This window comes from Archocentrus centrarchus, chromosome 21 (assembly GCF_007364275.1).
Source record: "Archocentrus centrarchus isolate MPI-CPG fArcCen1 chromosome 21, fArcCen1, whole genome shotgun sequence".
Lineage (NCBI taxonomy): Eukaryota > Metazoa > Chordata > Actinopteri > Cichliformes > Cichlidae > Archocentrus > Archocentrus centrarchus.
Genome location: NC_044366.1, coordinates 7,453,201 through 7,464,073, shown reverse-complemented (window position 1 = coordinate 7,464,073; position 10,873 = coordinate 7,453,201).

Genomic DNA, 10,873 nt, shown 5'->3' with positions numbered 1-10,873 from the left:
GCACCTGTTCAATGTTTTTAGTCATTTCATTGAATAATCATAAATATATTTTAATGAAATACATGTAGAAAGAGGTAACAAATTAAACAAAACATATGCAAAACAATGAAATCCAAGACTCGCTTATTACATTTACTAAGATATATTAAAGCATGAGTTATGTGAAGAAAAGTTGAATACTTTGCCTTGTTTTTGTTGTTGTTTTTTTTTTGTTTTTTGGTTTTTTTTAAATCTACCTGTTTGGCAACTTAAGCAAGCAAAATCATAGTCTGCATGCTGTGTTGAGCCAGACACCTTCTCTTTGCCAAGAGGATCTTTAAAAGGCACCTTTTGTTTTCATTTTATTTTTATATACTCTTTATTTGTTCATTTTATTTACTGATATTGGTATGATGCAGTTTCGATATTTTGCCTTGTTAATGTGTGTGTGTGTGTGTGTGTGTGTGTGTGTGTGTACGTGCGTGCATGTGTGCATGCGTCTGTAAAGCATAAGTGTGGATATTAACACAGAGGCCAATTTTGATTTAGTTTTACCCAGTCAAGAATAATACATTTCTCTTTTTGAAGCAACTTTCAAAGTTTAAATTGATTAGTGGAGACAGGCAGTTAGTGGACAGGGCCTTAAGCCATCAGCAGGGCTGGTAACTACTCCTCTGTGCAAGGAGGAGTGGGATGAACACTCACAGAGCCCTACAACATCCAGCAGGTCACCGGTATGAATGTGTCAGAAACAGACAGACTCTTAAAATCCTTCTTTTTTTTCCTCAACTTTTCTTCTCTCCAGACAGCATCTCTGGAAAATTTTGAAAGACACCCCCCGTAACTTCTGAACAATCCTGCTTTTAGCTGCACCCTGTTTTGAGCCAAGCCTTCAAGGTCAAACTCCACACCAATGCTGTAAATAAAATCAGCATTTGATTTTATTTACAGGGTGAATCTCATACACCACAGGGGCCCTGCCACCATGTAGTTGTTTAACCACCTCAGTGACCCCCCCTCATCCCCAGACTCTGCTTCCACTACAGAAGTAATAATAAGGAGGTCCAGTTTTTATGATTAATATAATTTTGGTTTTGTTTTTTGTGGCGAAATATTTTAAGGGGCCACCAAAATATAAAATCTGTAAATTAATTTTAAACTTAACATAGTTATAGATTTGAATTCATGGTGTTCTATGTTCTAAGAAATCTGTTCATGGACTTGACATAGATGTCTCATTAACAGCAGATGTTGCTGTGACCAACAAACTGTCAAGTACCGATGAAAGCAGCGCCAAAGTTCAAAGAGAGTCAGAAGGCAAAGAAGATGATGCAGCTGATGAAGACCTGTGTTCCACCTCGGCTCTTTTAGGGAATATTCCCAATAACATCAACCAGGAGGTTTTGGAAATGTTGGTGGAAAACATTGTAAAGACTCATGATTCAACATCTTCCTCCCAAAGCTTCACTTTAGAAGTCCTTCCTGACATCTCCTCTTCTGTGGTGACTTTCCAAAGTGTAAAAGGTACACATTTCAAAATGAAAAGTCCATGTTTATGATAACGTGGACTTTTATTGTCTATTCATACTGAAATTTCTCCTGCAAAACATATTACAACAATCGTTAACATAAAGCAACGTAACTGATATGCAAATTTAAAAGTTAATACTAGAAGATGACATGTTCATTGTATAAAAATAAGCTGACATAAATACAGTTTCTAAACTAATGGGTGGCACCAAAAAGTCTAAATGGAGATAAGGCCATGCACAGTCCAAAAAATGTAAAAAACTAGGTACCAGGCTAAAAACTATGTAAAAAGAAAGCTCCTGAATGAGTTTTGAGTGGTCTGGTAGTTTTACCAAACAGTAACACAGTTTCTACCTTACCACAAGTAGTGATAGTAGACGTGTGCGCTATGTGCTGTACAAGACAGAATATTAAATTGCTGATTATAAATACACTGATATCCTAAAAAAACTAGCCTACTCATCACTAAATCAGCAAAGATCATTTAAGGAATCCTGTGGAGTTTGTAATAAAATTCCTTTTTTTAACCACTACTACACAGAAAACACTGACTTTTTGGCAAGATGCCCCCAAAACAAGATGTTCACAAAGAAGGGATTGTCAGTCCAACCTCTCGAAGTCACCTATCAAGTTCTAGTTGATGACGTTTACAACAACAGTGAAGAATACCTTCATCTTTATTTTGAAAATGAAGGCGGGGATGTGGAAGATGTCATAGTTAATGAAGTAGAACAGTCTGCTGTCATCACATTTAAAGAACATCAAGGTAATTCACATATACTACCTTTTAGATATTACTGTGACTGTTATATGTTAATAATGTACAGTCATTTTTTTTTAATTCACAGCTTTTAAAAAGATCATGAAGAAGAAGCATTACATCAAGAAGGAAGAGATCAAAGTTTATCCTTTTTATAAATCTTTGGGAAGGGCCCTCTATGGCAAAGACAAGCCTTCACTAAAGCTTCTTAATACCATCTCTGAGCCCATCAACAGCGCTGTCCTGAGATACCTGGCTAACAATAAATCAGCAGAAGAGACCATCTGTAGTGAAATGGAAAAGCACTTTTGCAGCATAACCCTCGGCCAAACTGACACTGTGACCTTGAGTCCTGTATCTTCTTTACTAAAGCAAAAGGATGCCAAAGTCCTCATCAGAGAATGGAGTGATACTGTGAAGTCAGCCTTTGCATAATCTGTGTCAAAGTCCAAATCCCTGAAGTTCCATCCAGATCCAGAGGCATGGGAAGAGTCTGAGAAAAAGCTCAGAGAGACACTGCTGAATGAAGATGTGATTGTTGTACCTGATAAAGCCAGTGGTGTTTTATCAGTGTCTGGTCTTGTTAGTGACATCAACAAACTAGAGAAATCACTTTCTGAAATTATTAATAAGCTTGTGAAAAAGGTCCATAAGGAGACATTGAGTAGAACTGAGGAGATCAAAGTGTCACCATCAATTTTTCATCTCCTATGTCAAGATGGTCTTGAGGACAAGCTTCTGAAAATAGATAATTACGTGCTTGAACTGTTAAAACATGAGCAACAAGAGAAGCTTACAGATGCTCTCCTCACATCTCATCAAATAAATGCAGCATTCGACATCAGTGGAAACAGGGTGCAGCTAGTTGCTGTTTCTGACAGAGATCTGTCTAATGCTCAAGACCATCTGACACAGTTGTTAACATCTCAGTTCATCAGTGTTGAAGACAGTAATGTCCTGAAGAAGCCAGAGTGGCAGCAGCTGGTCAGTCAGTTAGAACAAGCTAACAGTAAGCCATGCAGGACTCAAATCAACACCACTGCTCAACAAGTCGTGGTGTCTGGCTGCAAGGATAATGTCATAAATGTTGGCCGTCAAGTTGGTGCCTTCTTAACACAGAATACTCACATTGAAGAAACTGTCGTGGTCAAGGGTGGCACCACAACGGAAAGCCTGGCTCAACTGGTTGATATGACTGATGGTATAAAGTTTTTGGTACACTAACTTAAGACACCTGAAGGAGTGGAAATAGCTGTTTGCAAGGCAGATATGTGCAGTTACTCAGTGCAGGTGTAACGGGTACCGGTTCACAGCGCCCGTGAGCAGCTTTACCGATAGCTGGAATAATGGAAAACAATAAGATGACACAGGAGAAGCGGTTTGTCGTCTCTGATTCCTCCTCAGCTATATTTATTAACACATCACATATCATTAACTGTTAACACTGTCCATTTTAAATCAGCATCATCTTGCTGTACACACATATGTATAATGTCTCCTTAGACATGTTTCAGTGTCCATAAATCACACATATTCATCAGACATTAACTCTGTTACAAGATCTCCTTTATGTCTCTTTCTCATATCACAGATTAACACTGGTTAGTACTGTATTTTAAATGTACCTTTAGAAAAATACCATGAGGTATTACTGGACTCCATATTAAACAGTAGTAAGTAAATAAACACAAACTTTTAAACATATTGATTAATTTATACATTTTACTCTTCTCAGTTTTAATCTACCTTTTAACTAGCACAAAGATATAAACATCAAATACATAGAGAAACATGCCACTTAATACATGAAACAATGAGAATGAAAGTGCATCAGCTCACACAGGCTTTCAGTAGTTAGCTGCCTGCTAGCAAAATGGCCGCACTGCTGTCACTTTCACTCTCGGTGACGATCGATCTCATAAACAAAGGATAACGCATCTTACCGCTCATTAACACCATCGTTCTGAATTCGACTTTGTCTACAAAGATTAACTAGCAGTTACACCCATTTTCCTTACAGTTTCAAACACAACATACCTGGAATAATGGAAAACAATAAGATGACACAGGAGAAGCGGTTTGTCGTCTCTGATTCCTCCTCAGCTATGAGGGGAATGCACGAGCGGCAGGCACACCACCACCTCACAGTGCCTCCTACTGGTGGGAGCGGAGTAACTGCATACACACTCAATATTTAACACAGTGTGTGAACCTAAAATTGACCCATATAAATACAAACAAAATATATCTGAAACACAGCATTATACACCTTATTCAAATGCTTATTTCTAATTACATCCACATGTGAACACACACTTGTGGGCTTCACACAGGCAGTTGTCAGTCCATCTAGTCAGAACTTGAAACATAATGCAGGTCTTGCAGCATCACTTTTGAAGGCTGCTGGTCCTCAGTTACAGGATGAATGTGACAAAATAATTAAAACAATGGGACAACTGAAGCCAGGAGACTGTGTCATAACTGGTGCAGGAGGGCAGCTTTGTTGCCAGAAAGTCATCCATGCTGTTGGACCCAAGTTTGAAAAAAAAAACAACCTCAAAAAGCTCCAGCTCAGTTGAGAAAAGCTGTTAAAGGAAGTTTAGAACTCTCAGAAATGCATGGGTGTGTCTCAGTAGCTCTTCCTTCCATTGTCAGAGAGCTAGCCTTTCCCCCACAAGCAGTGTGAACTCATCATCTCTGGTAGATACATGGGTCACTTGGTGTTGACTCTCACTGCGGTATTGTATCACTTCCTGTTCCTGTTTCGGAGCACAGTGTTTTGCTGTCTGTTAGCTGTTATATCTGTATAACTCGATTTATCTGGATAATAACATATTTTATTGTAATCTCCACCTACTTTAAATAGCATACTCTTTGCTGAATCACCTGTATTCACATTACTCACTTTATTTGTTTTTAGAAATTCGCTAGCTTAGCTCAGCTAGTAGCTTAGCCCTTAGCCGACTCACTACCAACATGGCTTCTTCTTCTGTCTCTCCTGCACTTTCCTGCTCTGGGTGTCACATGTTTAGTTACTCCTCGGCCTCCTTTAGCAGTAACGGTACTTGTAATAAATGTAGTCTGTTTGTAGCTCTGGAGGCCAGGTTTTCTGAACTGGAGACTCGGCTCCGCACCCTGGAAAATCCTACATCTAGCCAGGCCCCTGTAGCGGGTGCAGACCATGGTAGCTTAGCCGCTGTTAGCTCCCCCCCAGCAGATCCCGAGCAGCAGGGAAAACAGGCCAGCTGGGTGACGGTGAGGAGGAAGCGTAGTCCTAAGCAGAAGCCCCGGGTACACCACCAACCTGTTCACGTCTCTAACCGTTTTTCTCCACTCGGCGACACACCCGCCGAGGAACAAACTCTGGTTATTGGCGACTCTGTTTTGAGAAACGTGAAGCTAGAGACACCGGCGACCATAGTCAAATGTCTTCCAGGGGCCAGAGCAGGCGACATTCATGGAAATTTGAAACTGCTGGCTAAGGCTAATCGTAGATTTGGTAAGATCGTTATTCACGTCGGCAGTAATGACACCCGGTTACGCCAATCGGAGGTCACTAAAATAATAATTGACTCGGTGTGTAACTTTGCAAAAACGATGTCGGACTCTGTAGTTTTCTCTGGGCCCCTCCCCAATCAGACCAGGAGCGACATGTTTAGCCGCATGTTCTCCTTGAATCACTGGCTGTCTGAGTGGTGTCCAAAAAATGACGTGGGCTTCATAGATAACTGGCAAAGTTTCTGGGGAAAACCTGGTCTTGTTAGGAGAGACGGCATCCATCCCACTTTGGATGGAGCAGCTCTCATTTCTAGAAATCTGGCCAAATTTATTAACCCTCCTAAAAACTGACTACCCAGGGTTGAGACCAGGAAGCAGAGTTGCAGTCTTACACGCCTCTCTGCAGCTTCTCTCCTCCTGCCATCCCCCCAAAACCCCATCCCCATAGAATCGGTGCCTGCTCCCAGACCACCAAAAACCAAAGCTAAAATCAGCAAAAAGCTATTTAAGCATAAAAATTTAAAAACAATAAATAATACAGCTTCATCAACTGCACCAAAAAATAAAACAATTAAATGTGGATTGTTAAACATTAGGTCTCTCTCTTCCAAGTCCCTATTAGTAAATGATTTAATAATTGATCAACGTATTGATTTATTCTGCCTTACAGAAACCTGGTTACAGCAGGATGAATATGTTAGTTTAAATGAATCAACACCCCCGAGTCACATTAACTGTCAGAATGCTCGAAGCACAGGTCGAGGAGGAGGAGTAGCAGCAATCTTCAATTCCAGCTTATTAATTAATCAAAGACCCAGACAAAGTTTTCATTCTTTTGAAAGCCTGACTCTTAGTCTTGTCCATCCTAATTGGGAAAATCAAAAACCTGTTTTATTTGTTATTATCTATCGTCCACCTGGTCCCTACTCAGAGTTTCTGTCTGATTTCTCAGACTTTTTATCTGATTTAGTGCTCAGTTCAGATAAAATAATTATAGTGGGTGATTTTAACATCCATGTAGATGCTGAGAATGACAGCCTCAACACTGCATTTAATCTATTGTTAGATTCAATTGGCTTCTCTCAAAATGTAAAGGAGCCCACCCACCACTTTAATCATACTCTGGCTCTTGTCCTAACATATGGCATAGAAACTGAAGACTTAACAGTATTCCCTGAAAGCTCCCTCCTGTCTGATCATTTCTTAGTAACATTTACATTTACTTTAATGGATTACACAGCAGTGGGGAATAAGTTTTATTACAGTAGAAGTCTTTCTGAAAGTGCTGTAACTAAGTTTAAGGATCTAATTCCTTCATTGTTATGCTCTTCAGTGCCATGTGCCAACACAGTGCAGAGCAGCTACCTAAACTCTGCTCCCAGTGAGGTCGATTATCTCGTCAATAGTTTTACATCCTCACTGCGTATACAGTAACTTTGGATACTGTGGCTCCTCTGAAAAGGAAAGCTTCAAATCAGAAGTGCCTGACTCCGTGGTATAATTCACAAACGCACAGCTTAAAGCAGATAACCCGAAAGCTGGAGAGGGAATGGCGTCTCACTAAATTAGAAGATGCTCATTTAGCCTGGAAAAAGAGTTTGTTGCTCTATAAAAAAGCCCTCCGTAAAGCTAGGACATCTTACTATTCATCATTAATTGAAGAAAATAAGAACAACCCCAGGTTTCTTTTCAGCACTGTAGCCAGGCTGACAAAGAGTCAGAGCTCTGTAGAGCCGAGTATTCCTTTCACGTTAACTAGTAGTGACTTCATGGATTTCTTTACAAATCAAATTTTAGACATTAGAGAAAAAATTATTCATAACCATCTCAAAGATTATTCTTCATGTTCGGCTGCTTTCAGCACTGCTGGTATTTGTTTAGACTCTTTTGCTCCAGTTGATCTTTCAGAGTTAACTTCAATAGTTACTTCCTCCAAACCAGCAACATGTTTGTTAGATCCCATTCCTACTAGACTGTTCAAAGAAGTCTTTCCAATTATTGATGCTTCAATCTTAAAAATGATCAATCAGTCTTTATTAGTTGGCTATGTACCACAGACCTTCAAGGTGGCTGTAATTAAACCTCTGCTTAAAAAGCCATCACTTGACCCAGCTGTCTTAGCTAATTATAGGCCAATCTCCAACCTTCCTTTTCTCTCAAAGATTCTTGAAAGAGTAGTTGTAAAACAGCTAACTGATCATCTGCAGAGGAACGGTTTATTTGAAGAGTTTTAGTCAGGTTTCAGAATTCATCACAGTACAGAAACAGCATTAGTGAAGGTTACAAATGATCTTCTTACAGCCTCTGACAGTGGACTCATGCAGCTTTTGATACTGTTGACCATAACATTTTATTACAGAGATTAGAGCTTGCTATAGGTATTAAAGGTACTGCACTGCAGTGGTTTGAATCATATTTATCTCATAGACTCCAATTTGTTCATGTAAATGGGGAGTCTTCTTCACACACTAAGGTTAATTATGGAGTTCCACAGGGTTCTGTGCTAGGACCAATTTTATTTACATTATACATGCTTCCCTTAGGCAGTATTATTAGAAAGCACTGCATCAATTTTCATTGTTATGCAGATGATACTCAGCTTTACCTATCAATGAAGCCAGATGACACACATCAATTAGTTAAACTGCAGGAATGTCTTAAAGACATTAAGGCCTGGATGACCTCTAATTTCCTGCTTCTAAATTCAGATAAAACTGAAATTCTTGTTCTCGGCCCCACAAATCTTAGAAACATGGTGTCTAACCAGATACTTACTCTGGATGGCATTACTTTGGCCTCCAGTAACACTGTGAGAAATCTTGGAGACATTTTTGACCAGGATATGTCCTTCAATGCACATATTAAACAAATATGTAGGACCGCTTTTTTGCATTTGCACAATATTTCTAAAATTAGAAACATCCTTTCTCAGAGTGATGCTGAAAAGCTCATTCATGCATTTATTACTTCTAGGCTGGATTATTGTAATTCATTATTATCAGGCTGTCCTAAAAGCTTCCTGAAAAGCCTTCAGCTGATCCAAAATGCTGACAGGGACTAGAAAGAGAGAGCAGATTTCTCCCATATTGGCTTCTCTTCATTGGCTCCCTGTTAAATCTAGAATAGAATTTAAAATTCTTCTCCTCACATACAAGGTCTTGAATAATCAGGCACCATCTTACCTCAAAGACCTCATAGTACCATATCACCCCAACAGAGCACTTCGCTCTCAGACTGCTGGCTTACTTGTGGTTCCTAGGATACTTAAGAGTAGAATGGGAGGCAGAGCCTTCAGCTTTCAGGCGCCACTTCTGTGGAACCAGCTTCCAGCTTGGATTCGGGAGACAGACACCCTCTCTATTTTTAAGATTAGGCTTAAAACTTTCCTTTATGATAAAGCTTATAGTTAGGGCTGGATCAGGTGACCCTGAACCATCCCTTATTTATGCTGCTATAGGCCTAGTCTGCTGGGGGGTTCACATAATGCACTGTTTCTCATTCACCTTATTTACTTTGTTTATACTGCACTCTGCATTTAATCATTAATTGATATTAATCTCTGGCTCTCTTCCACAGCATGTCTTTCTCTCCCTTCAGCCCAACCGGTCGTGGCAGATGACTGCCCCTCCCTGAGCCCGGTTCTGCTGGAGGTTTCTTCCTGTTAAAAGGGAGTTTTTCCTTCCCACTGTAGCCAAGTGCTGCTCATAGGGGGTCGTTTTGACTGTTGGGTTTACTCTGTATCATTGTAGGGTCTTTACCCACAATACAAAGCGCCTTGAGGCGACAGTTTGTTGTGATTTGGCGCTATATAAATAAAATTGAATTGAATTGAATTGAATTGAATTGGATAGATAGATAGATAGATAGATAGATAGATAGATAGATAGATAGATAGATAGATAGATAGATAGATAGATAGATAGATAGATAGATAGATAGATAGATAGATAGATAGATAGATAGATAGATAGATAGATAGATCGATCGATCGATCGATCGATCGATCTTCTGTGGAACCAGCTCCCAGCTTGGATTCAGGAGACAGACACCCTCTCTATTTTTAAGATTAAGCTTAAAACGTTCCTTCATGATCAAGCTTATAGTTAGGGCTGGATCAGGTGACCCTGAACCACCCCTTAGTTATGCTGCTAGGCCTAGGCTGCTGGGGCGGGGAGTCCTATATTGCACTGTTTCTTTTAATTCACCTTATTTACTGTGTTTAACCTCCACACTGTATTTAATCATTAGTTATTATTAATCTCTGTCTCTCTTCCACAGTGGTCTCAGCCCAGCCGGTCACAGCAGATGACTGCCCCTCCCTGAGCCTGGTTCGGATGGAGGTTTCTTCCTGTTAAAAGGGAGTTTTTCCTTCCACTGTCAGCAAGTGCTGCTCATAGGGGGTCGTTTTGACTGTTGGGTTTACTCTGTATCATTGTGGGGTCTTTACCCACAATACAAAGCACCTTGAGGTGACTGTTTGCTGTGATTTGGCGCTATATAAATAAAATTGAATTGAATTGATAAAGACCATACAACAATTACAGAGAAAACCCAACAATCAAAGCGAACCCCTATGAACAAGCACTTGGCAACAGTGAGAAGGAAAAACTCCCTTTTACTAGTCATCTGCCATGACTGGTTGGGGCTGAGGGGACAGAGGCAGAACTAAAGACACACTGAAAAAGAGGCATAAATTAATGACTAATGATTAATGATGATAATGTGGAGTGGTGTATAAACAGAGTAAAAAGAGGTGAATGAAAAGAAACAGTGCATCATAGGAACCCCACTAGCAGCCTAGGCCTGTGATGATGCACTGGTTTGGGTGGCCCTGCTGCATGTTTAGAGATGAACCCTTTTCTTCTTGAAATCGAGCAGAACTGAACTAAATTGCCTTTCGAGATCAGTACACGTTCCTGAGTATCTCTTTTCAGCAGCATGTGCAAAGAGCATAATTCAAGTTGTTTCTTTATCTTTTTCAACCATCTCTCTGTTAAAACCATAAATCCCATATATGTCAACGGACTGAGCCAGTTAAGCCAGTTAAGCCAGTTAATTTCTCAGCTATGCCAGCAAAACAGTCCTATGTAACCTGCACAGGTAAAG